At 46.6% G+C, this 21,162-nt stretch overlaps 1 protein-coding gene across 4 annotated transcripts in view; it reads right to left on the reverse strand.

The window, feature by feature from the left end:
* Nucleotides 1–21,162, reverse strand: part of Pdzd2 (PDZ domain containing 2) — a 336,232-nt gene that overhangs the window by 111,312 nt on the left and 203,758 nt on the right. The window contains exon 1 of one of the 4 annotated variants that reach the window (XM_050139078.1): nucleotides 15,912–16,079. The exons of the other annotated variants lie outside the window; for them this stretch is intronic. The gene's annotated coding sequence lies outside the window, so the exon portion shown is untranslated. Of the gene's footprint in view, nucleotides 1–15,911; nucleotides 16,080–21,162 lie in introns of those variants that run through there. 4 annotated transcript variants of the gene reach the window in all.

A 21,162-nucleotide genomic window follows, 5' to 3' on the forward strand; every position in this document is an offset into this window, starting at 1 on the left:
ATGCACCTGTGCACGCGCACACACACACTCATGTGCAGAAGGAGAAAGAATAATTTTTTTTTAAAAAAAGAATGTCTACAGAGTCCATTCACCAATTTCAAAAACAGTGGCTATGAATATATAACATGAACCACCGTTCTTCAATTCAGGTTTCTGTAAAGTAAGGCTTTTCTCATTAAAAAGCAGCAACCGCATCACTTCCCTGCCCTTGTGGTTGTCGCTGAGTCTTTAGAGCTGCGCTCTATGCTGAGATCAGCATCCCACAAGCCCGCAACGGAGGTTGTGAAATCCGAGGTTTTCTTTAAATATTATGTCTGTCAGATCATAAATCAAAGGGTCCAAATTCAGACATTCCCGTCACGTAATTATTTTCAACCACCCTCTTTCATGATACCCCTTCTCAGCGCTAACCTAAATTTCTGAGTGCTGTGTTCATGATATAACTATGTGTGGGCGTCAATATCGCAAAGTCATTAGCATAGACTTTCAATGGAACACGTCCAATGTTAAACTGAACGCTGTTTAAAAAGGTTTGAAGTTCTGGCATTCCTGTGTAATAATCACAACTTAATAAAGGGTACGATGTTAGAACAGCAGCTCACTTCCTTTAAGGAGCCCGACTGGTGCTTTCTTAAGAACAAGAACCAGGGAAAGTGTAAACTTGGTTCAAAGTGTAGTAAGCGTATAAAAATAAAACCCATATGCGAAACCGACACAAATCTAATGTTAATGTTTGCAGGCAAAGCAAAAAAAATATAAATTCACCTAAATACATATTTTTCAGTGTTTGGGAGGTATTAAGAAAATGCAAGGCAGTGTTGGCACATGCCTTTAATCCCAGCACTCAGGAGGCAGAGATAGGTAGATCTCTGAGTTTGAGGCCAGCCTGGTCTACAGAGTGACTTCCAGGACACCCAGTACTGTTGCAGAGAGAAACCCTGTCTTGAAAAAAACAAAAATCAACACAACCACAACAACTCAATAAAATGTTAATCTAGTATAATTAAATGCAGAGACCACACATGAAAGAAAACCCATCTTTGTTCAAGAGACAAAGAAAAGGGTATAGAATACCTTCTTCATAATTACACAGACCTCTATATGGTGTGACCACACAGTCAACGAATCAACAGACAAACCACCTGCGGCACCTATATACACAAGAATGCTGTTCAGCAGTACAAAAGAATAGATTCTTGACACATAAAATTACGTGGGTGAATCATAAATACATTATTCTGAATGTGCTAGTTTTAATTGTCAACTTTACACTGCCTAGAGTCACCTGAGAATCTTAATTACAAAGTATATTAGGTAGACCCGTGGGCATTTCTGTTGGGGATTCTCTTGATTATTACTTGATGAATAATGATTTTGCAAAAATTCTTGTTAATGGAAGCTTCACTACAGCCTTGCCTCCCTCTGGTAGATGCCGCACGCCAATGGCACAAGGCATCCTTGTTTGTTTATGTACCAGATCCACTTAATGAAAATAAACGGTATCCCACTGAGTTGTTCTCGCCGATTTGTTACTGATTTCTCCAACCACCTGGAGCTCACGTTCTCAGTCCTCCTACAGAGATTCCAGAACATTCTTTCAAGAAAACCAAAAGACTAGGGTATGCTGGTGTCTAGTAACAGCCCAAGCTCTTGGATTAAATTATTGTCCTTCAGGGGGTATTAAACAACACCCACAGAGCTTCGGGCACTTCTGGCATAAGCAATAGGGCTTCCCAGGCAACTTGATGAGAGATTCAGACTACAAAGACTCCACTCCTTCCCTGAGCTACACATGTCACTAGTGGAATGGAAGAAGTACAGGATTTGCCTCAGTTCTGGCCTCACACATTTTTTATCTTGTGAGACACAGAGGAAGTAATTATGGCTGCTTACTCTGGAGAAGAGGATACAGAGGGAGAGAGAGGGGATGGCTATGCATATGGATACAGGAATAACCATGTGGAGGAGGAGGTGGATCACTTCAGGGTGGCACAGGCCATAGAGTCGGTGGTGTCGATAAGAATATCTAACATATCTGGGAGGTGGTGGGACACACCTTTAAATCCCAGCACTTGGGAGGCAGAGGCAGGTGAATCTCTGAGTCTGAGGCCAGCTTGGTCTACAAAGAGTTCCAGAGAAGCCAGAGAGCTGTTATACAGAGAAACCCTGTTTTGATAACAAAACAGAAAAGAATATATAATATTGGCATGAAAAACCTTCAGCTTCAAAAGAAAACTTTTCAAACACCTACTGCCATCCCCAGGGTGGAAAAACTGATGTCTAAAGGCGAGCAGGGATGCTAGCTAGCATCAGGGCTTGTGATCTCAAAGAGAGCTGCATGAAAGGACTAACATGAAGAGAAAGGGATGAGAGGAAACACTCTGAACTGGGGAATGCCACCGCTGTATAAGAGGTGGCAGAGAAGGCCATGTGTTCTCTATTTCCATGGTCAACCTACAGGTAGGTACCTGACAGAGAGCTGGTCCACTGGGGTGGGGGAGGGGCTTGCATCAGGAGGTGCGAGTGCCAGGAGGCTATCGGAAGTGGTGGGAGCACACTAAGTAGACTTTATCCGTCGTGTCCTCGGCCACCAAAGCTTCCTTGCTTTTTTGCCCAATAAGCTGAGGATCTCAACAATTCCATTGCCTTCTGTGAGCTTCCCAAACCCTGCAAATCTGTAACATTATGTATTAATTTTTGTTTAATCGTTTGATGCTTGTAGTCTCAAAACTACTGTGCTCTGGCCTGCTGTAGTAATTGTTACACGTGAGGGTGAGGCTGTCGGGTCACGTGTTTCTTGCGTCGGTTCCATGTTGCATGCTTTGCTTCTTAATTTAAAAAAAAAAAAATGAGTAGGGGGCTGGAGAGATGGCTCAGAGGTTAAGAGCATTGCCTGCTCTTCCAAAGGTCCTGAGTTCAATTCCCAGCAGCCACATGGTGGCCTTCAGGCATACACACACAGACAGAATATTGTATACATAAATATTTTAAAAAATTAAAAAATAAAAAATATTAAAAAAAATGAGTAGGTGAGGGGAATGGCTCAGGGGTTGAAGCACTCATGCGAACACAGGGACCTGAGTTTGGATACCCCAAACCTCACATGACTCCTAGGTGAGCCTCCCTAAAATTCCAGCCTTAGAAGACAGAGACAAGTGTGGTAGTTTAAACAGTAAATGACCTCCCTCCTCTCCCCCTGCATAATGTCAGTATTTGAACACTTGGTCCCTATCTGATGGTACTGTTGGAGAAGGCTTACAAAGAGCGGCCTTGCTGGCAGAAGTCTGTTCACTGGGGGAGGGCTTTGAGGGCTCCAAGCCTTAAGCTATTCACAGTGTACTCTCTCAGCTCGGTGACTGTGGTTCAGCCCGTGAGCCATCTGCTTCCCGCTCCCGTTGCTGTGCCTTGACTCCAACCCTCTGAAGCGGTTAGCCCAAAATAAACTTTTCTAGACGTTGCCTTGGTCGTGGTATTTCATCACAGCAATAAAAACACAGGGATATGTTTAGAAAAAAAAAAAACATAATACACAAGAGATCCGCAGAGCAAGCTGGCTGGTAGGATTAGCCTTTTAACAACAGTGAGCTCTGAGTTTGCCTCCATGAATAAGGTGGAAGAGCTACAGAGGATGGCTCCTGATATCACCAGACACAAATGTGTGCGCACACATGTACACACACAACCACACACACACAGAGATACAAAAGTAAAGTTATCTACGAAATAATGAAGCAGCAGGAAACAGGCTTAGAGCCCCTGAAAATGACTAAAACCACTGAATGCAATTCTCTCATATTAAAATTCTAATAAAATCTTGTGTTCGGATCTGCTAAAGTCTTTAATCTTCTCCTTTTCCATCTTTGGGCCACATGTGACCAGTCTGAGTGCCAAGGTGACAGGACGCCGTCTCCTCAGGCCCCTTCTTCTCAGTGCTTAGGCTCACAAAACTCATGTAACTGCCCACACACGCCTGCTTATGAATCAAAGTCCAACTCAGAGCAACCTCCTTCATGAATTCTTTCCCAACCAGTCCAACCTATAGCTGCTCGTAGCATCGGCTGACCTCCGCCACATAAGCACACACATCTATTATCATATGATGAAGTCACATTTTATTTTATTTTATTTTATTCCATTCTTTATAACCTTGTCACTCTGAACTGTGCAGCTCTGTGGAGACACTTAGTGACCGCGCAGCACCGAGGCTAATTACCATGAACTAAGTATTTCTTCCTGGCCGAGCAAGACCATTTCCTGGGGGGGGGGATTTTATTTTAGGGGGATATTTGCTGAACATCTGCAGCTGCTTTTCATAGATATTAAAAACTCTTTGGTTTCAAATCAGACTTGGAACACAAAGCCCAAACATCTCTCACTCTGAAAAGGCTAGATCTGGAGGGTTTTTCGGCACCCAGGACAACGGAGGCGGTGGGAAGAGAGACGACACTGCCCTCGGGCACACAGAACAACGTCCTGGGACTTGTACACACTTGCTCACCTGCAGGATCTGCTCCGAGGGCGGTGGGAAAGTGACTGCGGAAAGGGCAGAGGGTGTGAGGTGATTCATCAGTGGGTGACAGAGCCACTGTAACCAGGAAGTAGGAAGTCCTGTTTCCACGGGAATCCTGAGAGTCCTTCTCTCTGCTCCCACGGGGCTCTGAGTCCTAAGGACGTGTTGCTTCTGCAGACAGAGCTTCCATATAGAGCAGTGTTCTCAGCCTTCCTAAGGCTGCTGACCCCATGCTCTGGGGACCCCAACCATGACGTTGTTTTGTTGCCACTTCAGAACTGGAATTTTGCTGCTGTTGTGGTTTTCACACAATGTTTCATGGGAATGGATCGATTCCCCCCTTCTCACTAGAGGAGGTTAGGTACTAAAGAATAAAGCAAATAAGAGCCCAGTGGATATACCAAGTGTCACAGCCTGCCAGCTGGGGGAACATCAGAGTGGTTAATGAGTTTGAGCCTAGAACGGAGGACTAAGCTTAGGTTGTATCTATTCCAGCAACCCACATGTGTGGGCATTTGACCATCACAATTCTACCATACCCCACAAATAAAATGCCCCAAGGCTTAGGTGATGAGCCAAGGGGCACACTCTTCATGTATTAACCCACAGTCTCTAGTCTGTTTCATCCTGGCCCTCCTTGTGACAGCCAGGCAGGCATTTTCAAAGACCTGTTCTCATTCATAAAACCAGGGCTCTGGGTCTGGGCTAATGAGTCTACAGTAATGGTTTCCAAATTTGGCTAAATAACTTGGCAAGTCTTATTTGAAGAAAATAAAAACATTGCTTTGTACAGTGATACATATTCACTACATAAAATGTTTAAGCCAAACAGAAAAGTATAGTTCAGACATGAAATCTCCCCCTGAACACATTACTCATTGGGGATAAGTTGGCAATGCCACAAAGATGTTCTGCCTATTGGGGGCAACCACACGCAGAACCATTCTAGGGACCAGGGCCACAGTGACAACTCAGAACTCTTCCTGCAGAGAACTGTACAATCAAGAACTGCTTGGGACCAATGAGATTGTTCAAAGTGTAAACGTTCTCCAAGACTGACAAATGAGTGTGTTGATCCCAGAACCCACATGGAGGAAGGAGAGAAATGGTGTGCTTTCCTGACAGTTGACCTCTGACCTTCATATGTGTTGCCTCCACACATATGCCCACAAAATAAATCAATTGTTTAAAAAAAAACATGTAACATGCCTTTGTCCTGAGTAATACATTATTTCATGATTTGGTCTTTGTGTGGGCATCATAGTATTTTATTCAAAGTAAGGTGGCTATGATGTCACTAGACTATGATTTAAAGTGACCCCATCATACGTGTGGGTAAGTCATTTGACTGAAATATGGTTACATGGCACACGACTATAAAACACATGAGAGAGAATCTTCTGGGCGGTGGGGCTTCTCAAAGCTGTGGTGTCTCTCTCTTAGTGATATGTGGAACTGCCCCACAGTAGCAAGGCTTGGATAATGAAGACCATGCTGTGAGGACCCCAGCTCCCCAGCTCCTCTCCTCACAGACAATCCTTGAGAATAAATGAAAAGCGAGCAAACAAGCGTGCCCAGGAAACACCCAGACCCCACCCAGGACAGCAATCCACATGGAAGGAAGAATAAGCATAGAGGAATGGAGTTGGGGTAGGAGGGAGGCTCGCTAGGGACTCCAGGAAAGGCAGCTCAAACCCTGAGCATCCTGGTGTGATTCTTCAGCCCTAGCTAGGCCAACAGACACTACATCTTGATTTCTGGAACGACCCTGAGGACCTCTTCCATGTGAGGTCCTCACAGTTAAGGATCTCTCTCCCGAGAAGACACAATTAAAGATGACAGAAACAACAGGGGAAGGAAGGTGGAAGACATATGTTGTCATGGGACAGATTCTGCCTCTCTTGGGACTCTCTGGGACAAACCAGGCTGGGGTTGGCTGGTGCTGGTGTCTGTGGGATCTGTCTTGAGGCAGCTGAGAACTTGTGGTGTCCAAACAAAATTGGATTTCTGGACATCCGTGGCCATACTGAAGTCTATGTGACATAGTCACAGCTGACTATGGCCTAAGTAGTTTCGCCAAGGCCAGTAGCACACTCCTGGGAGATGGCCCGTCAGATCTGGGGGTGTGGAAGTTCAACCCCACCCCACTGAAAGGCCTTACCCTAAAATGTCTACCAACATCCTACAACTTGTATCAGCTAATGAAAACCTTAACTAAATGCCCCTCAGGAAAGAAGACACGGGCCACACACTTCCATGCATTTCCACGCACAGCATCTGGCTAGCCCACATGTAGCAAGCGTGGTGCTAACACTGCCTTCTCCCAGGCATGTGGGAGGAGGTCATTGGCTGCAGACAGGCATTGCTTCACGGTTTCCGGCTCATGAGGCGCATGCCTGTCCGGAAAAGCCCAGGAAACAACCTTCTGAGGTTGCAGCTGTAGCAGGGACTGCAGACTTCATCAGCCACACGGGGAGACACGTGTCCACATTGCTATCCTACCTTACAAACTGAGCTGCCACAAGCTGGCCACAACTCGCGGCTCCAAACGAGGTGACATACGTCCTCTGAAGTCGGTAAAGTCTGCTGCTGGGCTTCCTCCAACGTTTCCCCATTCTGGGACAACCCCACTTGTAGCAAGAATTAGGGCAAGTAAGCTATTACCCATGCTGAGGTATATTAAAGTTACGGGAACTGAGGTTCAGGGAGCCAGGTCTTCATCTGGATCACTGTATGCCATATCTTGGCTACTTATACTTCTTAGAAAAGCAGAAATTTCCAGCCCCTCCCAGACTTACTAAACAAGCCTGCATGTTGTTTCAAGCTGCTTGGGTGACTGATAGGCTTGGACCCAACAATATGTCCTTGGTTAATTTTTTTCTTGCCCCACAAATGAAAATCTAAGCACACACCAAGCAGTTCTAGCACTTAGGTGGACTTAGCTGATGGTTGTGAGCCACCCAATGTGGGTGTTAGGAGCCAAACTCAGGTCCTCTGAGCAGCAAGTGTTCTTAACTGCTCTCTCCAGTCCCATTAAAACAATACATACATATAAGAGTGTAAAATACATAGTTATAAAGAAAATCAATTAAATGAAATACAATGCTATAAATACTTAAAAATGCATGATACTGTAACCCAGGTGTGCTGCTGTGTTCACACATTAAATCTGAAGAGATGGCAGAAAGGTTATTAGCAGACTCCCTACCCCCACCCCTCCATCCCACCTCCTGTGAAACGGTGTTCTATTATAAACAAACCAGCCTCAAACTTGAGCTCCTTCTGCCTCAGCCTCCAGAGTGTCCTAGCCTAGTTGGCAACTAAAGTCGGAAGGAACATAGATATACTGAGACACACTTGCTTTAAATACCATGTGCCATATCCACTGGTGGCAAAGACACGGTCACTTTTGATGCTACTGTATATATATTGCCTGCATCTACTGTAAGTGGAAAACACAGGTTATTGGAAACAGGATCTCACTGTGTAGCCATGATTGGCCTGGAACTCACTACCCAGATCTGGCTGGCTTCACACTCAGAGATCTGCCCTTCTCTGCCTCAGAAAACACTACATTTGAATGACAATTAACATCAAGTATTCCCCTCTCTGGGTTCAGGGCACTTCCCACCTCTACCCCCCTATGTCTCAAGAGAATCTAGAAGGATCCTTCAGGATCTTGTACAAAAGGAAGGAAGGAAATGCCACCCCTGGTGTCTATCCTCCTGTTTGATCAGGATCAGCAATGCCTACCTATCCGTTCAACCAATCGCTTCCTCCTCTGGTAGCTGCTAGTGTTACCCTGGGGGCTTGGCTCACCTGGCTCGCTCTTCACAAGCCCCTAACACAGATGAGCACTTGTGTATTCTGACGAGTACTGAGGATCCAATGCTAAGCTGGCATCTAATATTTCTGAAGCAGAGATGCCACGCCGCTCTCGGAAAACCCTGATGATCCCACTTCAAAGCAGTGTGCTGTTCCCCTGGCGTAGCCATTTCCAAACAAATGTAGCCTTAGAGCAGGGGCTGACGCTGAGCTCTTAACTGTCCCTCCTAGCCCGCAAGCATCCTTTCTGGGTGGTTTTCTCACCAAGAGAAAGTGACACTCCCTCAGGTCTTATTATCAACTGTGGGTCTCAAAAAAGGATTCATTATCAGGAAAAGCCGAATCGATTTGTCTCTGCATTTCAAAGTCACATACCCAGGGCATCTGAAACTGCTCTGTTGGCTACTTCCCCCTCACCCAAAATGCCATGAAAGCCCAGGAGAACTGAGCGCAGCAGACTCAGGGGACTCTTCTGACAATGGTTTGAACTCCTACAGAACGAGCTGCAGCTACAAAAAGACATTCTTCTTCAAAAAGTACATCACAGGGGTGATTGGGCCACATGTTTATAAAAGAGAAGAAAGAACTACGGGTTAGACACACCTTATGTAAAGATTTTTACATGCAGTAACAGCCTGGTCCAGGTCCATGGCACTATGAAATAGCATCAATACACACACACACACACACACACACACACACACACACACACACACAGTGTCCATACTAACCTTTTCCTAAGTTTGCTCACCTGAAAGGACTTCTAAACCAGTGGTTCTCAACCTCCCTAATACTGTGACCCTTTGTACAGATCCTTGTATTATGTGTGACCCCTGTAACATTGTTGCTACTGTTAAGGAATCTTAGTGTAAATGTCTGATTTCAGATGGTCTTGGGCAACCCTGTGAAAGGGTCCTGACCCACAGGGTGAGAACGGCTGCTCCAACCCATGCCATGTGAACACTCTGTGACTGGTTCATGGCAAAGTTGTTATAATTGCCATCTAGTTCTCTACTGATCATGGCTCCAGGGCTAGTAACCTGAAGTGGCTAATTTGGGTCATCACATGTGTCTTTGGGGTAACCTAGAGAACCAGTGAAGCACGCGGCTGCAAGTGTCTGTGGGTTTTTTTCCAGGGAAGATGGATGTGGGGTCAGGATGAATGAAATCATCATCTTGGATCTGGGTACACCCCTCTACCTCCATGACAGAGACGGGGGTGGGGTAACAGGAGGACACCTGCTGCTGCCTCTCTTCAAGAGGGTTCTTTCTGTTGCTATTGCCACGGATTTGGATTCCCGATCCTAGCCTTCAGATGTGGACTCGCACCAGGAGCACTGTTGGGGCTGAACTCTGTTTTGTCTGAAGGTTTCCCTGGCTCTCTGTTGCGATGGCTGCTGTGGCTGATCACATGACTTCACTCTTACAATCGCACCCAGGCTTGGTTCTGTTTTTCTAGAGCGCCCTGCTGTGTAACCCAAGCCACAGTCGGGGTTGGAAGTGGCGAGAGCATCAGTGTGTATGTAGCAGGAACCTGGCACAGTAAATCACACCACAGCAACAGCACTGGGGTAGTCACGGTCACTGGCTTAGGAAGGTGACTATTTGCCTGGCACCTTGGCTCTGAGACGTCTCTGGTTGTTTCTGGAATGGATGAAGGACACACAGGGACAAAGAACTAAAATTGGTAACAGATTTTCTTCCTTTCCGGGGGTGCCAGTGGCAACAGATGTAAGTCACTCAAAGCGTGTGGGGGACAGTTGAGATAGGGTCTCATTCTATAGTTCAGACTCTCATGGAACTCTGTTCCAGTATCCCAGGATGGCTTTGAACCCATGACAATCCTCCTGCCTCGGCTTCCTAGGTATGAGCCACAAAGCGCCTGGCTTATTTCTCCTCTAAAGTTTGAAACAATCGACTATTCACATTTAAGATGCGAGGCTAAATTACTGCTACCCTCACAAACACATTTAGAATATCTATTTATAGGCAAGAGTCATGGTCGTAATAGAGTAGCCCTAACTCTTGTGGCAGAGCCAGATGAACCAGGAGTTCAAGTTTATCCTCAGCTACCCTGGGAGTCTGAGGCCAGCCTGAGCTACACTACACTCTGCAAAACAATCGGCCAAACTAGCAAACCAAATCCACTAATAAAGGAGAATTTCTTATATCAGTGGGCTAGGGGGGAAAAAAGGATGTTAATCTGGAAGAGAAATATATTAGGGTATCCAGGAGGAGTTGGAGGAAGGGAGTGGGGGTGGATATGGCTAAGACGCATTGAACACATCTATGAAATTTCAGGGAATAATAATTTAAAAAAAGAACATCTTGTATAATATTCAGTGAAAACAGCAGGATTTTCAACGAAGTTGGATGCCAAGTTTGGTCAGGCCAGTGGGATCCCAATAAAAGCCCACATGCACCCAGATGCCCAGGTCTTTTCCTCAGCTTCCAAGTTTCAGTCTTTCTTACACTGTAACTGTTTGGCTCACTTGAGGGATTAGTTGAAACCAAGCAAGCTGTGGCCTGTGTGTTACAAATCCCAGTGGCATCCTTCCTCTTTGCCACCTTCTTCTCTGCAGCACTTAGAAGGCATTTTGTGTTTCCCTTCGAGGTTTTTATTGCTCTTCTGCCAAAACTATTTTGCTTCTGTTACAATAAGATGTACACAATGTTTCCCAAAGCCAGCGGCTGTGCCGGCAGCCAGCACTCTGCCCACAGGCAGCGGTCTAGCATAAGTGTAAATGTTGCAAGCGGAAGGCAAAAGTGGAATTTGGCTAGGCAAAACACCAGTGCCTTGGAAGGCAGACCCTTCTCTTGGTGATGAGCCAGGAGGGCAGGACAATGGAAGAACACTTTCCCCCAAAGGGGCAGAAATAGGAGGAAGAGGCAAGAGTGAAAGGCTGTTGTCCCATCAAGAATATCACCACAGATTCTGGGACTACTGTCACTCAAGGGGAGGTCAAGTCTGCTACTCTTGAGTTCCTCCCTCTTGATCACCCTGCCTCAGGGGCTCCCTCTTGTTTCTGATTTGGATTATTATTATTATTATCCTAGCCCACTGATATAAAAAATTCTCCTTTATTTGGATTATCAACTGTTAACTGTAGGAGCAAGATAGAGAGTTCGTAAAAACCTATTTTGTTGTTATGAGATCAAGTCTTGAGAAGCACAACGCAAGAACAGGCTCATCTAGTTCCTTAAAGGAAGCCTGTGACTGTGTTGCATCTGCCCCTACGGTCTGACAGTGACTGAAACAGAAAGGCTAATGACCAAATGGGTTCTCGGGGGCCACCCTGTGTCTTTCTCCAAGTCACCTTCCACCCACTTACAGTTTGGTTCCCTTCTATGATGGAAGAGGAGGGGAATCGGTGTTGAAATCAGAGGCAAAGCAATGGGTCCTTCAGCACCCCATGTTAGACCTACCCACTAACCTCTGAACCCTGGTATTGCTACAATGCAGAATCCGGGGTGATCCTCTTAGACAAAAGGGGTCACTCTGTGTTCTCTCACGTTAAATGCAGGCGCACTGACCGTTCAGGGAGAAATCATGACCGAGAAAGCAGATCCAAAGTCCCGGGTCACCTGTTTTCAGGGCCTGACTCACTGTAGAGGTAAGGTCAGGGTGACCTTGTGCCCAGGCACACCCGGGCAGAGTAAACAAGACAACCTGGGGCAGACATGCCTATGGGGACCACAAAACCACCCAAAGATCTAAAGCTGTGGTGTGCCACACAGTGCCTTCCCCTTTGCGTCACGGCATAGAGGCCCAGGCAGGAAGGCTGCCATCTTGCTCTCCGTCTCACAAGAGAAGGCAGAGCTGCCACGGATTCCCCATGGGAAGGACCCCGCCGTGTACACTCAACCCTACTGCAGGTAAACACAGAAACACTAGGAGGTCTTCACTCAAAAGGGGTGACGCGTGTTTGGGGGACACAAAGCCAGTCACTGGGCTGTGATACTGTGGTTGATTTCCTTACAGATTACAGATTTTCAAGAACTCCAATCACCAGCTTTTATTTGGCCTGGTTGTTCCTCTCCTGTGGGTAGGTTCGCATGCCTTTTTCAAAAAGGATTTTGTCATTTATACGTATGTGCCATTTGTCTCGTTGTTGAAAAGACACACTAAATAGATGTCAATTTCAACCCTGTTCCAATGGCCCAAGAGAAGCGGCAGATGCCCCTTCTCAAGATTCAGTGCTGCCAAGTGCACCAGTAAGTTATCCAATAAGCCACTCATGGCCTTCAGAGCTTACTCGTACCTGTGTCTTTAAGACAGGACATGAAAAGGCCCCTTCTGAACCAGAGATATCAGGCAGACCAAGGCTCTGGCATATACTCCATCACCCACACAAACGAGGCCCTCTGGGGACTGGAGCTGATCCTCTCCTGCCCCACCGAGAATGGCCACACAGCATCAGCCTTTCTGGGCAAGTTCCTTAAACTCCCTCGTGTGCCCCAACTCGGCGGCTTGGCTCCCAGGTTGGGTTGCAACAGTTCTGCAAAGTAGGTTTCTGCAGATCTGAAATTCCAGTGCGTACAGGAACAGGTTGCTTAATCTCCCGATGCAGAGCCAACCCCTTGGCCAAACACAGGTGAGGCTCTGCCGGCTCCCATGGCAGATTAAGGACCCACCCCTCCTGGCTCCAACAACCGGCTCCTCAGGGGTTACAGGTGCCATCTTGTTTCTAGGCTTCACCTCCTGAGAGGCACCGGACTGTTCATAGCCTGTACCTTTCCCCACTTATTTTCCTGTCAAGCCACGCTCCTCCCCCACCAGCCTTCTTTACTAACAATGTTCAGTTTTTAAATACCAGAGGAGGATGGATGAAGAATGAAATGTCCTGGTGAAAAAAGCTCAATCTCAGGCATTTCGTTTTCCTCCTCAAACTGGGAACTCCCTATGAAAGATGTCCTAGGTTTCTGCAGAGGACAACAAGCTACTCACAGAAGCCAGCTCTGGATCCGGGCCTGCAGGTTTGACACAAGTTGAACATAAGCAAAACCCCAGAATTTTCCTTTCCCCTTATTAGAAATGAGAGTAACAATGAGATATTGTGTGCTACAGAGAACTGGACATTCATGGGAAGGCTGGCAGGCTTACACTAAGTGTTCTCCGGGATTCATAAGGAAACCTTGTTCTAAATGAGAAGCCATATTCAGCTGACTTCTTATGCATAGTATATATATATATTATATATACATACATATATATATATATCCACATATTGTTATTGTAAGCATCGTTTTGAAGTGGCAGCCCCCAATGCTGAGATGGTAGAAGTCTGGCCAGCGTTGACTTGGTGAGGTAAGTGATTCCACAGTCCAGTCCACGTCTGGCTGATTCTGGGGCTCACAAACCAGGGAGAGATGGAAATCCAACCACAGTCACACACACACACACACACACACACACACACACACACACACACACAACTAACGTGCTTCCCCATTGATTCCTCACTTCTGAACACCACAATGCTTTGGGAGGCAGCGGTACCATTTAACAAGAAATCGCTTCCCAAACAGTACTGGACACACAGTGAATCATATTGATCAGCTAGCTGGACATGTTCAAGACTAGAGAGAAACCTGGGTGTTAGAAGACAGTTGTTCCCCTAAGGGGTCGGAGGGGAAATACTTCAGGAGTTGGGCATTATACATCTCCATATTGTTTCTCCAATTCTTTTAAAATGTACAAACGCATTCTTAGCTCCCAGGCCATATTTACTTATTTATTTTTTTTTCAGGGTCCAGATTCCCTGTGTATTTATTGCCCATCTTTTTTTTTAAATTTATTTATTTATTTATTAAAGATTTCTGTCTCTTCCCCACCGCCGCCTCCCCTTTCCCTCCCCCTCCCCCAATCAAATCCCCCTCCCTCGTCAGCCCAAAAAGCAATCAGGGTTCTCTGCCCTGTGGGAAGTCCAAGGACCACCCACCTCCATCCAGGTCTAGTAAGGTGAGCATCCACGAAACCGCCTAGGCTCCCACGAAACCAATAGGTCCAGTAGAATCAAAAACCCGTTGCCATTGTTCTTGAGGTCTCAGTAGTCCTCCTTGTCCGCTATGTTCAGCAAGACCGGTTTTGACCCATGCTTTTTCAGACCCAGGCCAGCTGAGCCAGGCCATATTTTAAAAAAAAAAAAAAGGCTACAATAAACTGGACGTGGCCCTTGGGCCATAGTTTGTTAACCCAACTGTTTCCATAAAGGGCCCCGTGAAAAGGCCTGCTCCTCAGCTCAGATCTACTCAACCCTCACAGTACTTAAGGGCAGGATCAGTCTAAAGTAAGGGTGAGGGGCAAACCCAGGCACAACAGAGCAAACCTGTGCCAGCAGGGTAGGAGTTCGAAGCCTTCAAGGGTGACTTGTTGCCTCTTTCCATATGTGCTAGCTGTGGGCTGCTGAGACGTGAGAAAGAGACAGAGATCGGATACACCTTAGGTGCCTACCCAGCTCCCTTGGGCCTAAAGTGCAAAACCACAAAACCTGGCCACTCACTACAGACCATTATAGCCGGTCAATCAGCAGCCACCAAAGTAGCTCCTGTGGCTGCCACCTCAGACACAACTCTGTGGCTCACAGGCCTTGAAATCCAGGTGGCAGCTCTATCTACCTCTGAGGCTCCCCCCTCACAGTGACCATGAGGGTCTTCTCTAACACACCCAGGGTCAGCTCAGTTCCACAGCTTTCCAGCTCCTCACTGGAGGAGACCTGTGTCAGGTCAGGCCAGGAGAAGCAATGTCTCCAGAGGGTTCTGGAAACTGGGTTGGCCTGGACTTTGTTTCGTTCTGTTTCTCCTTATCCCCTTATCACCCTGCCTCCACCACAGAGAGGATGTTCTGAGATCTGGCAAAATCACAGAAGGTGCAAATCAAATGTTTCGATTTTCTTCCTGTGTGGTTTGCAGCCAAAGCTGGCCCCAGGAGAACATTCCCTGCTTCTGAGCGTGAGGGCCATCACCGTTGACAGTCACCAGCCCTCCGTCTATATCTCCACTCTGACAAATATTGTGTCTTCTTACTGATTTCCCTTTCTGAGGCTCGGCAAAGGGGGAACGCCTCCACCGAGAAAACACCAGTGCCCCGGAGTCCTGTTCTGGATCTCAGTCAACCTCTGGATATTCTCCAGCTGCTGGCCATTCACCTCTTTGCGTACAAATGCCAGAAGGAATTAGCAAGGCCCCTCTTTGGTTCTGAACTACGAAATGTAGCAATAATTTTTCAAGCCCGAAAATCAATTTCTGGTCAACTGTCTTTGCTCTAAAACAGTACGTGCTATTTATCATCCGCCAATTTAAGAACTGGTTTCTAACTTAAACGCCGCACGATTTTTACATGATTCATTTTTAAAAGTTTTCCTCAGACTGAGACTGTCAGTTGGTTATCAAACTAGGAACAGAAACACTTGCGTGGGCAAGTATCAGCACAGTTTAGCTTAAGACTACTCAAGTCATTTCTTGTTCATTTCTCAAATACACACTTTTTTTTTTTCCAAATAAATAAGCCGTCGAGTCAAAGTTGTGGCTAGAGAAGGAAAAAGGCTCACACTAGCTTCTCGTGCCTGCTTCCTACCTGCATCGTGAGCTGGTCAGGTAAACACGCTCTCCTGGGCTCCAGCAGCCACTTGCCCAGCCCAGTTGCCAAAGTTCGCTGTGTTTTCTTTCCCTTCTCCATTCAGATCTTCACAGAGGGTTTACTATCAACAAAAACGTGAGCCGCGCCATGGCGTGCTGTGACTTCCTGCCAGCGCTCCATGTTCTGCCGAGCATAGAAGAAGGAGACTCTCTCTGCTCCGGCTTCACCTGCTGAGCGTGGGGCCCCACCCACCCGCCGCACTCAGATCATTTTTCATTTATGAGTGCATCCAGCTAAACTGTGTCTGTGAGGGAACGAGCCAAACGCGGCTCTGCCGGCGTGTGAATTCTCAGGCTGCTTAAAACCGCTTCAATTTTGGGGGGACGATAGGGGAAAACCAGACCCCTGGCAGCAATCACGGGAGGCGTCCTTCTGCCGGCTTCTGTAGGTCAGCTCTGCCCTCAGCAAAGGACAGCTTATGATATGGATGCAGACCACAGAGGCGGATTTAAGATTTCAGGCGTGAATCAACAAACATATACCAAGTGTGTATTTCACATCCACTAAGAATGAAACACCAGGAAATGAGCCGAGAAACTTTCCACCCAGTGACCCTAGCGCTTCAGAAGGAGCTAAGTATATTTTATACTCTGAAGGGCCAAGGGCGTGGGGTCTGTGGGTAAGAGGTTTGCTGTGTAAGCACGAGGAGCCAAGCTGGGCTTGCCAGCAGCCATGTAAAAGCCAGTACAGTGGCACACATCTGTAACTCCTGGAACTGGGGTGGGAGGCAGAGACAGGTGGGTCTTGGGCTCACTGCCCAGCCAGTGTTGCTGAGACAGCAAGTGAGGGCTTGAGCAAGAGACCCCGTACATGCGTACATGTGCATACATGCAGGCATCTCTCTCTCTCTCTCTCTCTCTCTCTCTCTCTCTCTCTCTCTCTCTCTCTCTCTCACACACACACACACACACACACACAAGAAAACCTGTGTTCAAATGGATATGAGAATGGAGTTATTTTATAATGAAATTCATTGGTAAAGGAGGACTACTTGTCGCCATGACAACAAATCTCGCCTTTTCTAATCCAGCTCATCCCATCTTCTGTCACAGACGGCCTATCAAATACAGAAACGGCCAATCAGAGAACACCCGCCCCCCCCCCCCAGAAAATCAGCAGTTTGCGAAGATGATTTGGTTTCTCCCCCAAACTTTAATCAGGAAATACAATAAAAATAGGCTTTCATAAACCAACACACATATAACTTGATTTCTACTATACAGAGAATAGCTTCAGTCTACAGTGCAGTCACGGGGTCTCGAGAAGTCCAACCAGAGCCAAAGGTATTGGCAGCCCCGGGGCCTTAGCAGTGGGCTGGAAAGTGCACATGAACGATTCAAAAGGAAATGGTGGATTGTTACTGCACTGTTAACAAAACTCTCCCCTGCCACGCTCTGGGGTTCAAATCCCAGCACCCACATGGCAGCTCACACCTATCTGTAACTCCAGGTCCAGGGGACCCCATGCCCTTTTCTGGCCTTTGCATACAAACAAAGAAACAAAAAAACCAACCAAACAAAAACAAACCAAAAGTCTCTCGAAGGAAGCCATATTTTTCACACATGCTCCCAGCGAGTTCTGGTCCTCCTTACAGCCCAACATATCTTTGAGACATACCCAAGTGATGCATCTTTAGTCAGGGTCATCTGTGCTGTTTCACTGGTGGGTCAGATGCGACCCTGAGTTTGACATTCAGCCTGAGGCTAGAGAGCTGACTGTATGGTAGATTTCCCTGCCCTCTTTGGGAAAGCCTGCTCTACTGCACTGAGTTTACAGTAAGAAAAAAGCCCATTCCTTACATTTATGTTTTAAAGTAGTGGAGGAAATGGGGCCAATGATTTCTTCAGTCACAGTGATGTGTAAATCCTGTCTATTGAATATTCTATCATTTTGTGAGGGCTGCCAAAAATCTACGGCAAAACCAGTTTTCCCACCTCTTTGTCATACTTTCTCATCAGAAACTGGCTAATGTATAGCATGCAGCTCCGCATCCAGGGGAATGGCTGTTGTGTTTACTCATAACATGCCCCTGCAGCAAGTGCAAGAGCCACACATGAGCCACCTTGCCACCCCTGGCTTCTGAGATGGGCCCTCACGGACTGAGCCCACCTATGATAGTAGTGTGGAATCTACCTTGGTCCCCGAGATCCGGAACTGCTGGATTCTCACCCTTAGTGACCTGGGAGGGACCCTAAAGACCTCTTTTCTCATACCTTCTCATTGCACAGGGGTGACAATAGACTCAGGGACGTAGGAAAGCTTGCCTGGTGGAAGTGCTGAGATCAGAATATAGAACTTCAGAGGATTGTAAGAGCCAGAGGATTGGGACATTTCCTATGTGGTTGTGTCTCCTAGAAACGACAGAGAAGCTTCACCCATGATACCACAACAATATGGCTGACCTGAACAAGCACAACACTGATAGACACCTTAACATGGAAGGAGGAAATCTCAGAGCTTTTCCTGTATACAAGGAACCATTATAACTAAGGGATGCTGAGAATGGAGAGTCTTTCCCAGGGATTGGCCCCCTAACTGATCATCCGGTACCAAGTGATTAGCCCAGAAATCATATATGTGTGTGTGTGTGTGTGTGTGATATCATATAAACACACACACAATGCTAGATGGACTGAGCTGGTTATGCTTATATATTTAGGAATACACACACACCCTTCAAAAAAACAAAGCAACCTAGGCAGTTGGTGCCTGAGGAGCAACACCTGAGGTTTTCTGGCCTCACATGCATATGCATACATGTGCACATACACCTACTCCTACACTAACACCACCCCCAATACACATAAACATAGCACTGATCGTAGAAGCATTGAAGATATCCATCCACTGACGAAAGGATAAACAAGATGTACTATGTAAACAACAAAGTTGATATCATCTTCCCTCTGCTTCCCAAGTGCTGGGATCCTAGCCCTGTATCTTCATGTCCTAGCTGGAATTTCAGTTTTGAAAAACTGAGTTCTGGAGACAATGGCTAGGGAATTTTGTCCAACAACATGAATGTGCTTGAAACCACAACACTGTATGCTAAGATAGGTTGAAACGGTAACTTATTTGTACTTCTTAGGATGCCCATGGAATCATTTTTCTCCCATCTTCTCACTAGTTCTTTCATGGCGAATTCTTAAGAACTGCCATGATTACTATGAAAATAGCAAAATGAAAAGATGATCATGTGCCACAAAATGAAACTCACAGACAGCTTTGAAAACAATAGCAGTGAAGTTTCCCCATTTCCCCCTACACCTCAGCCCAGTATAACGCACAGAAAAATATGTAAGCAGGCAAGGTGCTGTTTGTTTCCCTGCTCTGTGAGGAGAGGCAATAGTGTAGAAGCTGCTGGGGAACACCCTGGATTGTGTAAGCCAGAGAGCCCTGGCCTGCAAACTCAGAGGCTCAGCGCCCTTCTATCTACTGCCCTAATGCAGAGTTTACAAGCACCCAGAGAAAACCCCGTCTGTCTACAGTCTTCCTTTCCTCCTCAGGCCCACATGTAGCCTGCATGCCCCTTGCCACTCCTCACATCTGGCAGCTTCTGGCAGACTGATATTACCATCTTGCTGGCTCACAGATCTGTTTCTCAACTGTGGGATGTGTCCAGGTCTCTGACCAGCGCTCAAGACCCTCTTTTCCAGCTGCCTGTTGCCTAATTTCTGGGCTATCTCCTCTGTCTTCATAGTTACAGCATCTAAGAGCAAGCACTGAGCCTCAGTAGTCAGCTCTCCTCTGGGTTCTGGCTAGCCTCTACCTCTTGTTCACCTCTTGTGGGATGGCCAATAAATAATGAAAGATTAAAAAAAAAAAACTCATCATGCCCTAAAATGAAATCCATCGCGTTCTTCCTCAAGCAGGTTCTTGCTCCACGTCCCTTCTTCCAATCGTTGCCTCTCCTGTCATTCAACCCATGAGTCACCTTGACTCTTCCCTCTGTATCTGGGAATTAAATCCCATCAGGTCTACTTCCTTTATCCTTCTTACCTTCCCTCCTCCTCGTATCTCCTTCACATCTTAAAGCCTTGATTCCTAACTGTTCTCACTTGCTCAGGTGCCCACCCCTTCATTCCATCTTGTACACAGAGGTACTTGAGAGTGAACATGGAGACCGGTTTGAAATGCTCCACTGTCTGAAGGATGTCTCTGCCTCTTCATACAGCACCCAAGACATCCTTGATCTAGCCCCACTCCCAGATTCAGAAACATGTGCACTGGGGCTCGGAAGATATCTCTGGGGCTAAGACCATGTACCACTCCTCCAGAGGATGGAGTTCCCTGGAATCCACTCCACAACTACCTACAACTCCAGCTCTAGGATTCAGTGCCCTCTTCTGGCCTCCATGAGCACCGGCACTCATGTGTGGACATGTGCAAGTACACACACACAAACTAAAATCTTGAAAACAAGAAACCTACACACATACATGGGCTCCTGTGTTTGCTTTCATGCATACCACTGAGTCTATACACACATACATGGTGTGTGTGCTGGAGATAAATCCAGGGCTCCATGCATACAAGGCAAACTGTTCTATCCCTAAGTTATACCACCAGTCACTAGTGGTCCTTAGCAAGGAACACTTTGACTCTGCCAGGTTTGCAAGCATTTCTTGGCTGTTATAACTGGCATGGAGGGAGGGCTTCCTACTGGTATCTAGTGGTAGAAACCAAAGATGATGCTCTCACAACAAAGACTCATCTACCGAATCTGCCACATGGGTTCTTAGAATATTACAGTACACTAACACCACGACAGCTTTCCACCCTAGGGGCTATGAGCATTAACGCTGGCAGGGTGCAGAAAATTAAGTGAATGAGAGAGAAACCAGTCATACAAACACAACAGACATCCTCAGGGAACTGCAGGCTGTGCCTCCTCTCTGACACACACAGATTCAAATTTCCCCAAATTTGGGATAGTACATGGCCAGGTCCGCAGCTTCCACGTGCCTTCTGGGCTATGGTGGAAAGTGTTTTCCTCTCTGGCACTTAATTCTGCTTAAAATTTTAAAAATTGCACTTGTTTATTTATTGTGTGTGTATGCATGTGTCACAGAGTGATTGGGGAGGTCAGAGAACGACTTGCAAGTTCTTTATGTCCAACATGTGGGTGGGGGGGTCCTGGGGACTGAACTCAGGTTTGGTGGCAAGCACCCTTCCTGGCTTAGCTATC

This window comes from Alexandromys fortis, unplaced genomic scaffold (genome assembly GCF_014885135.2).
Source record: "Alexandromys fortis isolate MF-2015 unplaced genomic scaffold, M_Fortis_MF-2015_v1.1 scaffold_37, whole genome shotgun sequence".
Classification (NCBI taxonomy): Eukaryota; Metazoa; Chordata; class Mammalia; order Rodentia; family Cricetidae; genus Alexandromys; species Alexandromys fortis.